The 8,631-nt window shown below is 47.1% G+C and overlaps 7 non-coding genes across 7 annotated transcripts; 6 read left to right on the forward strand and 1 right to left on the reverse strand.

The window, feature by feature from the left end:
* The first annotated feature begins 597 nt into the window (after nt 1–597).
* Nucleotides 598–671, forward strand: Trnai-aau (transfer RNA isoleucine (anticodon AAU)). The gene has a single exon. It is a non-coding gene; the product is annotated as a tRNA-Ile (tRNA).
* Nucleotides 672–1,043: 372 nt separating this feature from the next.
* On the forward strand, nt 1,044–1,125 carry Trnas-aga (transfer RNA serine (anticodon AGA)). The gene has a single exon. It is a non-coding gene; the product is annotated as a tRNA-Ser (tRNA).
* Nucleotides 1,126–1,406: 281 nt separating this feature from the next.
* On the forward strand, nt 1,407–1,480 carry Trnat-agu (transfer RNA threonine (anticodon AGU)). Its single transcript has one exon. It is a non-coding gene; the product is annotated as a tRNA-Thr (tRNA).
* Nucleotides 1,481–3,385: 1,905 nt separating this feature from the next.
* Trnap-cgg (transfer RNA proline (anticodon CGG)) lies at nt 3,386–3,457 on the forward strand. Its single transcript has one exon. It is a non-coding gene; the product is annotated as a tRNA-Pro (tRNA).
* A 496-nt stretch (nt 3,458–3,953) lies between these two features.
* Trnad-guc (transfer RNA aspartic acid (anticodon GUC)) lies at nt 3,954–4,025 on the forward strand. The gene has a single exon. It is a non-coding gene; the product is annotated as a tRNA-Asp (tRNA).
* Nucleotides 4,026–4,612: 587 nt separating this feature from the next.
* On the reverse strand, nt 4,613–4,684 carry Trnag-ucc (transfer RNA glycine (anticodon UCC)). The gene has a single exon. It is a non-coding gene; the product is annotated as a tRNA-Gly (tRNA).
* Nucleotides 4,685–5,220: 536 nt separating this feature from the next.
* On the forward strand, nt 5,221–5,292 carry Trnaw-cca (transfer RNA tryptophan (anticodon CCA)). Its single transcript has one exon. It is a non-coding gene; the product is annotated as a tRNA-Trp (tRNA).
* Nucleotides 5,293–8,631: the final 3,339 nt, after the last annotated feature.

Below are 8,631 nucleotides of genomic sequence, written 5' to 3' on the forward strand. Positions count from 1 at the left end.
GTCCAGAGAGGAATAGTACCAAAGTCAGCCCTTACAGGGAGTAAATCAGGAGGTGGGGACAGGGTAGAGAACATGGCCTGGTGGTCTCAGTCAGCAAGGCTGAGAGAGAGAGAGAGAGAGAGAGTGAGAGTGAGTGAGTGAGTGTGTGTGTGTGTGTGTGTGTGTGTTGAGTGTGTTGAAAGCGTAGATGTGTTGGGAAAGTACAAATGGTGTGGGGACGAAGTGCCAAGCATGAGAAGCATGTGAAGAAGCTGGGTGCCTGTAATCTAGGACCCAAGTTAAAGGGTCAGTACTGGATTTTCCCAGGGCTAGGCCCAAGGTAGATTCTTACACCCTGATACAGGCAGGAATTCCTGAGTCGGAACCTGCAGAGTTAGGAGCTGCAGGAGCAGCTCACTTCTTTCCTGAAAGCTGCTCACTAGATGTGGAGGTAGAGCACTTCTTGGAGCTGCTTTGAGGGCATTTCTTCCTGGCTTCTATAACCCTATGCAGTCTTAGGAGCGGGGAATCATCCCCCAACGTGAGTGAAGTTGTAGAACTGCGCCTCATTTCAGAAACACCATAGGTGGAGATCGGAGGCAACCGTTCTTCGCGACTGGCCGGTTAGCTCAGTTGGTTAGAGCGTGGTGCTAATAACGCCAAGGTCGCGGGTTCGATCCCCGTACGGGCCATGAGGGCTTATTTTTTTTTTTTTTTTTTCTTCCGCCTCCGCCACTTTTCCCCAGAATGTTCTTCCTGGAGCCTTCCGATTGCACATTACACCTAGTGCTTCTCAAACCTAAGTGGCTAGTGCACTCCGCACGCGAGGAACGCTCTCGGACCGCAGCTGCTCCTTCCTTCTCCGGGCGGTCATTGAGGAAGGCGGGTGGGAGAAATGAGAAGTTCCGGAAGTCTATTCGGATTCTATCTGGTTATGGCCTTCTCCTGGTGTGGGCTCCTTGTCCTTGTAGGCCTGGAACAAGGAAGGGAAGAAGAAAGGATTTTCTTTTTGGGGGAGGGGATGACTAAGAAAGGCATGGGATAAACAGGCGTAGGAGAGCTGTGTAGTCGTGGCCGAGTGGTTAAGGCGATGGACTAGAAATCCATTGGGGTCTCCCCGCGCAGGTTCGAATCCTGCCGACTACGTACCTTTTTTTTTTTTCCTCCTTCAATGTAGTGACAATTTCTCACCTCCGACGTGAGGCTGAGTGACCCTGGGCACCCTCCAAATGTCCTGGTCTCAGATTCTGTAATCCCGGGAGTTGGTACTTCCGACTGAGTTTGAAATCTTTCAACATTAGGGAAATTCCATCCATGGATACAGCGGTGTTGCAAAGCCTAGTTGGTTTGTTTTAAGTTCTAGAGCAAACCAGACACCAGGTCATATATTCTTCTAGTGCACCTCAGGAAAGCTTGCTGCTAGCTTTGGCGCCGTGGCTTAGTTGGTTAAAGCGCCTGTCTAGTAAACAGGAGATCCTGGGTTCGAATCCCAGCGGTGCCTTTACTGGTTTCCCCAATGTGGCGTTTTTTCCATTTTTGTGACCAAGTCGACTTGGCATTACCAACTCATTTAAATCAGAACGCATAAGGGTTTCAGTTCCACTCAGAGCACACAAGTGTCCTGCTGAGCCTGCAGCTTCCAAGCTGACACTCTGACCTGGGTGGAAATCCTACACCCTTTGGCTGCCATTCCACAGTCCAGGCGCTTCCCCAAACCCACCTTGTCTCCTAGAATCTGAACCACATTGGTTTGTTTGGGTCATCATTATATGCTTCTTGGTTGGGGTAGAGTTTCATACTTTTATGTTTTCTATTATATAAAAGACATTATCTGAAATGTGCAGATTTTAGCACCCTTTAGCAGCCCTTTCACCAGTAGTTACCTCCATCCCTACCCACAAGTGGGAAGTCAGGGTAGGAGTTAGCAGGACTCACCGGCCTGGTACTGTTAAGGACTGGGACCATGTAACACCAGGAAGAATAGGGCGCCAAGCCAGTGAGTTTCTACCGAGTCTGGTGTGGACCAAAAGGCTTCACTGCAGCCAGGCTGACCAGGATAGAAGTGAATTCTGAAGAAAAGCTGTGAGCAGGGCCTAAACCTCCTTGGAAGACAGAAAGGTCTAGACACCAACCCTTGGCTCAGGATCCACTGTGAGATGTCTGAGTAAAGCCTTGAGTTAAATGAATTGCAGTGATGCAACAGTGCCCAGACTACATTTGTGCCTAGTACTGGCTGGGTATGATACATAAAAAAATGAGACCCTTTTCTTAGTGCTCCTAGGAAGAAACAACAGAAGGCCCTAAGGGCAGGGACAGGGTGCTGCAAGAGCTTTAGGAAGAGTGGTGGCATCTCACCTCACTTCTGGGTGGAAAGTGTAGGAAATGAGCTGAGACTTAAAGAGCTAGGAGAAACTTGTCATGTGTTCTTTTGAACACTACTGTGTGAATCGGCAGCACACAGGCTCAGCACGTAGGCAAGAGTCCTTGCCAGAACTCTTGGCAAGGAAGAACATGGTGAGGGAGCTAAGAGTGTGGAGGGTCACCAAGCAGCCCAGGGGACATTTGAGCCCTCAAAACCCCAGCCTCTTAGCCTTGGACCACACTTGTAGTCACTTGCTTTGGAGCCTCCTTGCCTTCCCTGGGGTCTTAGAAGGGTCTTCTTGTGGGTCACCCTAGGAGGGAACTGAGAAGTCGAGGGGTAGGAGGTAACCCGATCCTAAAAGCTGGAGCTCTGTGACCAGTACTGACAGGGGTATCATGCATCAGGGACAGTCTTGGTCTCCAGGCCTGGAGCCCCACCCCACTGAACTGGACTCCTGCTTTACCCTGCCAACCACCTAGCTCAATGACACCACCTTCGTGGGTCTTCTTGGCCTCAAAATTATTCTCTCTGATTTTTGCCTGTGTAGGGAGACCAGCAGCTGTTGATGAGTCTAAGCCCAGGACCTGCCCTGCAGGGCACCACAGTAAGATAGATGCAGAGACAGGGAGAGGGGGCTGGTGGCACCTGGGGATTTCAGGACTGACCCCAAGTCGTCCCATAACCAGGCAACACCACCGCTTATCATAAAAGCTCTGCGCCAGGTTCTGGATCTGAGTATTGCAGGTGGAGGCGGGAAGGGTTGAAACCCCACCCCAGAGTATAGGATGGCATAGAGTTGGTTAGCACAGGGGGTGGAACCGGGTGCTCAAGACAGTCCCGAAGGGCGGCACCTGGGCGAGGCCGAGAGCACTCCCAAGTCCTGACGCTGGCGGGGGGAGTTGGGGCTCAAAAGAGCTCCCAGACCCTTTTCCGGAGTATTCAGCTTTGGAGCAGGTGGCCTCTCATGCAAATGTCACAGGGGGGGGGGGGCCACAGCTAGTGTGGTACGACCTCTAAGGGCGTCCATGGCTACTGCCACGCGCCGGCTCGTTGGTCTAGGGGTATGATTCTCGCTTCGGGTGCGAGAGGTCCCGGGTTCAAATCCCGGACGAGCCCGATGCTTAAGGTTGTTTTTTTTTTTTTTTTTTTTTTTTTGGCTGACCTTCAGCCCAAGGTGTGTGTTACAAGAAACAGCACAGCGAGAAGCTGCACTGGAAAGTGGTCAGTGTCAACTGGTGTGCAATGAGCAATTATGTTCTGCGTGGACACCCGATGGCAGGAAGAAGTCCTGCCTGGCGTGCAAGGGAACACGGAGGTGCGTCCATACTTGGGCAAGACGCTCACTTTCTGATCCCCGCCTTCCTGCTCGGGGCCTTGCGACAGCCACCAGACCCTGGTTTCCGATGGCGCTTGGAGAGCTGGAGACGTCAGAACTCGGGTCTCTGCAGCCTTGGAGGCTGTCTGTGTCTTTCAGTCAGTCACTCCTGGTCATTTTCGCCTCTCTGGAGACTGGCGCTCAGAGACGGTCTATAAGGCGCAAGATCCCCGCAGTCACCACGCAGAGCACCGATATCTCAGATCAGCGATTCAGAGAAAGTACGTGTCAGCCTGTTCCTCGTTAGTATAGTGGTGAGTATCCCCGCCTGTCACGCGGGAGACCGGGGTTCGATTCCCCGACGGGGAGGTACTAATAACTTTTTTTAAGGTTTACAGCTTTGTTTTATAATGTCCATTAACTCTATCTATTTATTTGATTATTAAGAGCCCGTCTGGGCCCAGAGGAGACACAAAAGCCGAAAGGAATAAAAGGGAGAGAGAAGTTTGTCCTGGCTCTGGAGGTCATATTCAAACGTCTGGTTACACTAGCCGTTCAATATGTGTGTGTATTAGACGTGTTCGTGGACGGTCACTTAGAAAACACAGATAGGCAAACGGCACAAAACTGCCTCCGTAATGCACGGTCAGGTTCGACCCCCTACGCTAGCTTCCCCAGAACACAGAGGACTTGCAGTTGCACCTGGAAATCCCTGGGGCCGATGATGCTAACTCGATTTCCTGGGGCCTCCCGGCCTCCCGCACAGTGGCCAGCGCTGACTCCGCAGTTCCCGCGGACGTTACCTTCTCGCCGGGGAAGGCGTGCAGAGCGCCGGTGTCAGTAGCAAAGTCTCGGGCGAAGTGGAGAGCGCGCCCAGTTCCCCATCATAAACCTCCATGCACTAGGTTGGGGCCAAGGGAACAAAAAACGAAAGAATGAAAAGGTAAACACCCAGCTGCGTTGGCCGGGAATCGAACCCGGGTCAACTGCTTGGAAGGCAGCTATGCTCACCACTATACCACCAACGCCCGCTGGAGAATACGGTTTTTTAGAGTCACTCAAATACACACGCGCGCTCCAGTAGCTGTGAGTCGGGTTGAACGGCTGGAGCGTGAGCAATGGCTGCTACCCTGCGCGGGGCGTGCACATGTGAACGGAACTGGGCTCCTGTTGTCGATAGTGCGCGCCACTTACCCCGCGTGACGATATGGGGTTTTACCCACTCTAGGGTCCAGGGAAGCTGTATAAGTACATTTTCTGGACAGAACTGGGATTAGGTGTAAAACTGGTTTAGGAGTCGAGGGCTGCAGTGACACCGTGATGACACCCTCTCCAGCAAAAAGGCCCAGACGTACAGAAATCTCTTCCCTGAGTAAGCTCAATGAGTCCCAAGTTAAAGAATCGGGCCTGATGCCAAGTGCACTAAACACAGTTCGTTTCTGCCGGGTAATGTGGATTGGCTTCTGCAGGCAAAGTCCCAGAGACAGAGCGGGAGGATGAAACTCCGCCCCTCACCGCTGAGAGGCGTCAGTTCACCTGGCCCGTCAAGGGGTGGGCTCCTACGGGCCTCGTGGCGCAACGGTAGCGCATCTGACTCCAGATCAGAAGGTTGCGTGTTCAAATCACGTCGGGGTCATAGGCAATCGCTTCCTTTTTTTTCCAGGTTCAAGACAGAAAAAGAATTTCTGCTACTTGTATTCAATGAAAAAAAAAAAAAGGAGAATGTGGGAATAATCAGTTTTAAGGTAGTAATAGTCATTATGATCATTATCCAGTTTTCATTTTTGACATTTTAACTTACATTTTGCCTGAGGTGTCCAATCTTGTGCTCCATTATTTTACGCTAATGGTTGACTCCATTGAAATATGATTCCTTGAAATTGTAATGATAACCTAAAACTTGATGATAAATCTATAAATTATTAAGCGAATTTTCTGAAGTCGGACATTTTCATTGTCCGATTATCTGCACTTTTTTCTTGCTATTTAAATTGCTATCCTGGGCATCCTTGTTCCTTTTAACTTGCCTCTGCTGAAGTAGGTCTGTGACATAAAAGCCTGAGACTTTAGCTCCTAGCTAACAATTCTCCTTAGCTGAACTTCTAACTAGGGCTGTATAACTTTTTAAAACATCAATTTTTTTTTTTTTTGAGACAGGGTCTCTATGTAGACCAGGCTGGCCTCAAATTTAGGATCCACCTGTCTCAGCCTCCTCGGTGCTAGGATTACAGATGTGCACCACCAGGCTGTGCTATGACTTTATCAAATTCAATTTATCAAATATCAATTTCTTTCTTTTTTACTCTATTTTCTTTTCTTTTCTTTTTTTTTATTCATTTATTCACATGTGCATACATTGTTTGGGTCATTTCTCCAGCCTGCCTCCCTCCCCCATTGTTTACTCTACTATTAATTTTTCCAGTGTTGTCTTCTTGTATTTAGAATTTGAGCTCCAATTTTTAAAATGTTTTTAATTATCTCTAGCTTGGAGTAGAACTCAGGATATTAGATACAAATAATACCTTTCTCTAGAGTTCTCATCATTCACTGAGCCTGGAACTATATGCATGTTTGCTGCTGTCAGTATATTGAAGAAAATACAAAGAAATTCCCAACATCTCTTTCCTCAGGTAAATATTCCTTTGTTAATGTAGCAGTCTTGGGTTGCAAGGAATTTGAATCCTCTGGGCACCATCCATACAACAACCACAGCCCAGGCTAGAATTTGTGCCTCGCCCTCCCTTCAGACAGATGGGTCACGGTGTCACATGTACCAAGCAAGACAGAGGCCTTTGTTGCAGAAGTTGTGTGTGATGGAGCTGGAGACCTGCTGGTGATGTAGCAAGGCTACCCAGAGCCTAGGAACTCTGGTGAACTAAGGCAAGGTGGGGGAGGAGGTGGGACTGGGACATGGACAGGGACACCTGTCATGCCCTCCCCACTGGCCCCCAAACCGCAGCACCTTGCCTGAATTAATTATTTTAAGAAGAGGATGCAAAATGGTAATTTTCTAATTCTAATTCTTTTTACCCTCATTTATTAGCATGCTCTCTCTCTCTCTCTGTCACTCTCACATACACACACACACACACACACACAAATATATTCATAACATAACAAAATAAGGGAAGAAATACTCAGGATATTTATTTCTCTACTGGTCACCTAGTGGTGGCTAATATTTATAAATACTTTACCTTCTTCCTCTATCCATTGTATATTCCCTTTGTCTTCAGCAAGTATCTCAACTGGTTGTGTTTTTATTTAGTTTTGGGGGACAAAATCTTACTATGTTGCCCAAGCTGGCCTCCAAGTCTAAGACTCAAAGGATCCTCCTGCCTCTGCCTCCTGAGTAGCTGGCCCACAGCATCCCAACTTAATTATGATTCTTTACCTGGTGGGATTCAGACTTTCATTCCTAAGGATCTGAGCCAGGAGACCCTGGATAAAAATAAATAAATAAATAGGGTATCCACTCTTGGAAACCCCCCCCTCTGGAGGCTCTAATCTCCTACTTCACACTTTTCAATAGACTCTCCTGCTTTACCCTTTAAAAATAAATAGATAAAAATAAGTAAATAAATAGCGTTGGGGGCATGGCTCAAGCTATAGAGCACCCATCTAGCAAGGGTGAAGCCCTGAATTCCAACCCCAGTACCACCGATAAATAAATAAATCAACGAAAATTACATTGACACCTTTCAACATTGTAGTAATCTAGCCATCCTGCCCTAAGTTTTGTCACATGAAACAATTCTGACCCCTCCATGTCATGTGAAAAATCAGCTCTTGACAGAACATTGACCCTGGGCCAGTAGAACCTGGGAGATGAAAAACAAGTCAAGAGTAAAGGGGAAAAAAACCAATTATACTCAGAGGAAATGCTAATTTATACCTTTAGAAATCTGTAGAGGAATTAAAGAACAAAACAGTAAGGATACAGGAATAAAACACTTGCAGAAGAGTGGATTTAGAGCCTACCTAACCAAGGAGTACAGAACATAACTTTTGTTTTGTTTTGTTTTGTTTTTGTTTGAGACAGAGTCTTGCTATGTAACCCAGGCAGATTTCCAACTCACAGTCCTCCTGCATTGGCCTCCTGAGCACTGGAATTACAGGTGTGCCCTCCAATACTCAGCCAGATCATAATTTTGAATAAAGCTGCATTTATTGCTATGGGTGCAGATTGGTGGTATTCAAAGTGTGGTCCACAGGCTGTTGCCACTTCATGAACCGTTTCTTTCTGGTCCAGGAGTAGTATAGAATTTTAGGGTAGGCAGTTAAAATTCTTTCTTTCTTTTTCTTTTTGCAGTACTGGGGCTTGAACTCAGAGCATATACCTTGAGCCTTGAGCCACTCTACCAGCCAATTTTTTGTGATAGGGTTTTTCGAGATAGGGTCTTGCAAACTATTTACTGGGGCTGGCTTTGAACTTCAATCCTCCTGACCTCAGCCTCCTGAGTAGCTAGGATTACAGGTGTGAGCCACCGGCAAAAATTCTTATACCATCTGTCAGCACATTTTTATGTATGTTGACTATGACAAAAAATGTGGGCTTGTAATCTTTACATTTGTTTAGATTTAATTTTCCAAGGAGTACATTTGTATTATATGCTATAAAAGTATTGATCTGTGATAGTTTCAAAATAATCAAGACTGATCCTTCTCCACAAATCATTTTAGAAGTGTGGAATAGAGAACAGAAATTTCGTTCACTAATTTGGGCCGACAGGTGGAAGATCTTGTAGTTTTTTGATTTTTTTATGAAAGATGCAAATCTTAATGCTAGACTGGTCCATCAATTTTCCTGAAAAGGCCCAAATTTTATAGACCCTTAGGGAACAGGGATATTATTTTGGATGTATCAGGTATAATCCACCCATACAGTCTGTCCCCTGACAGGTACCAGAAGTCTTTCTTCAGTAGGTCATGAGGAATAAAGTATATTGCATGAGATGGAACTTTTATAAAACCC

This window comes from Castor canadensis, chromosome 11, assembly GCF_047511655.1.
Source record: "Castor canadensis chromosome 11, mCasCan1.hap1v2, whole genome shotgun sequence".
In the NCBI taxonomy this organism is placed as follows: domain Eukaryota; kingdom Metazoa; phylum Chordata; class Mammalia; order Rodentia; family Castoridae; genus Castor; species Castor canadensis.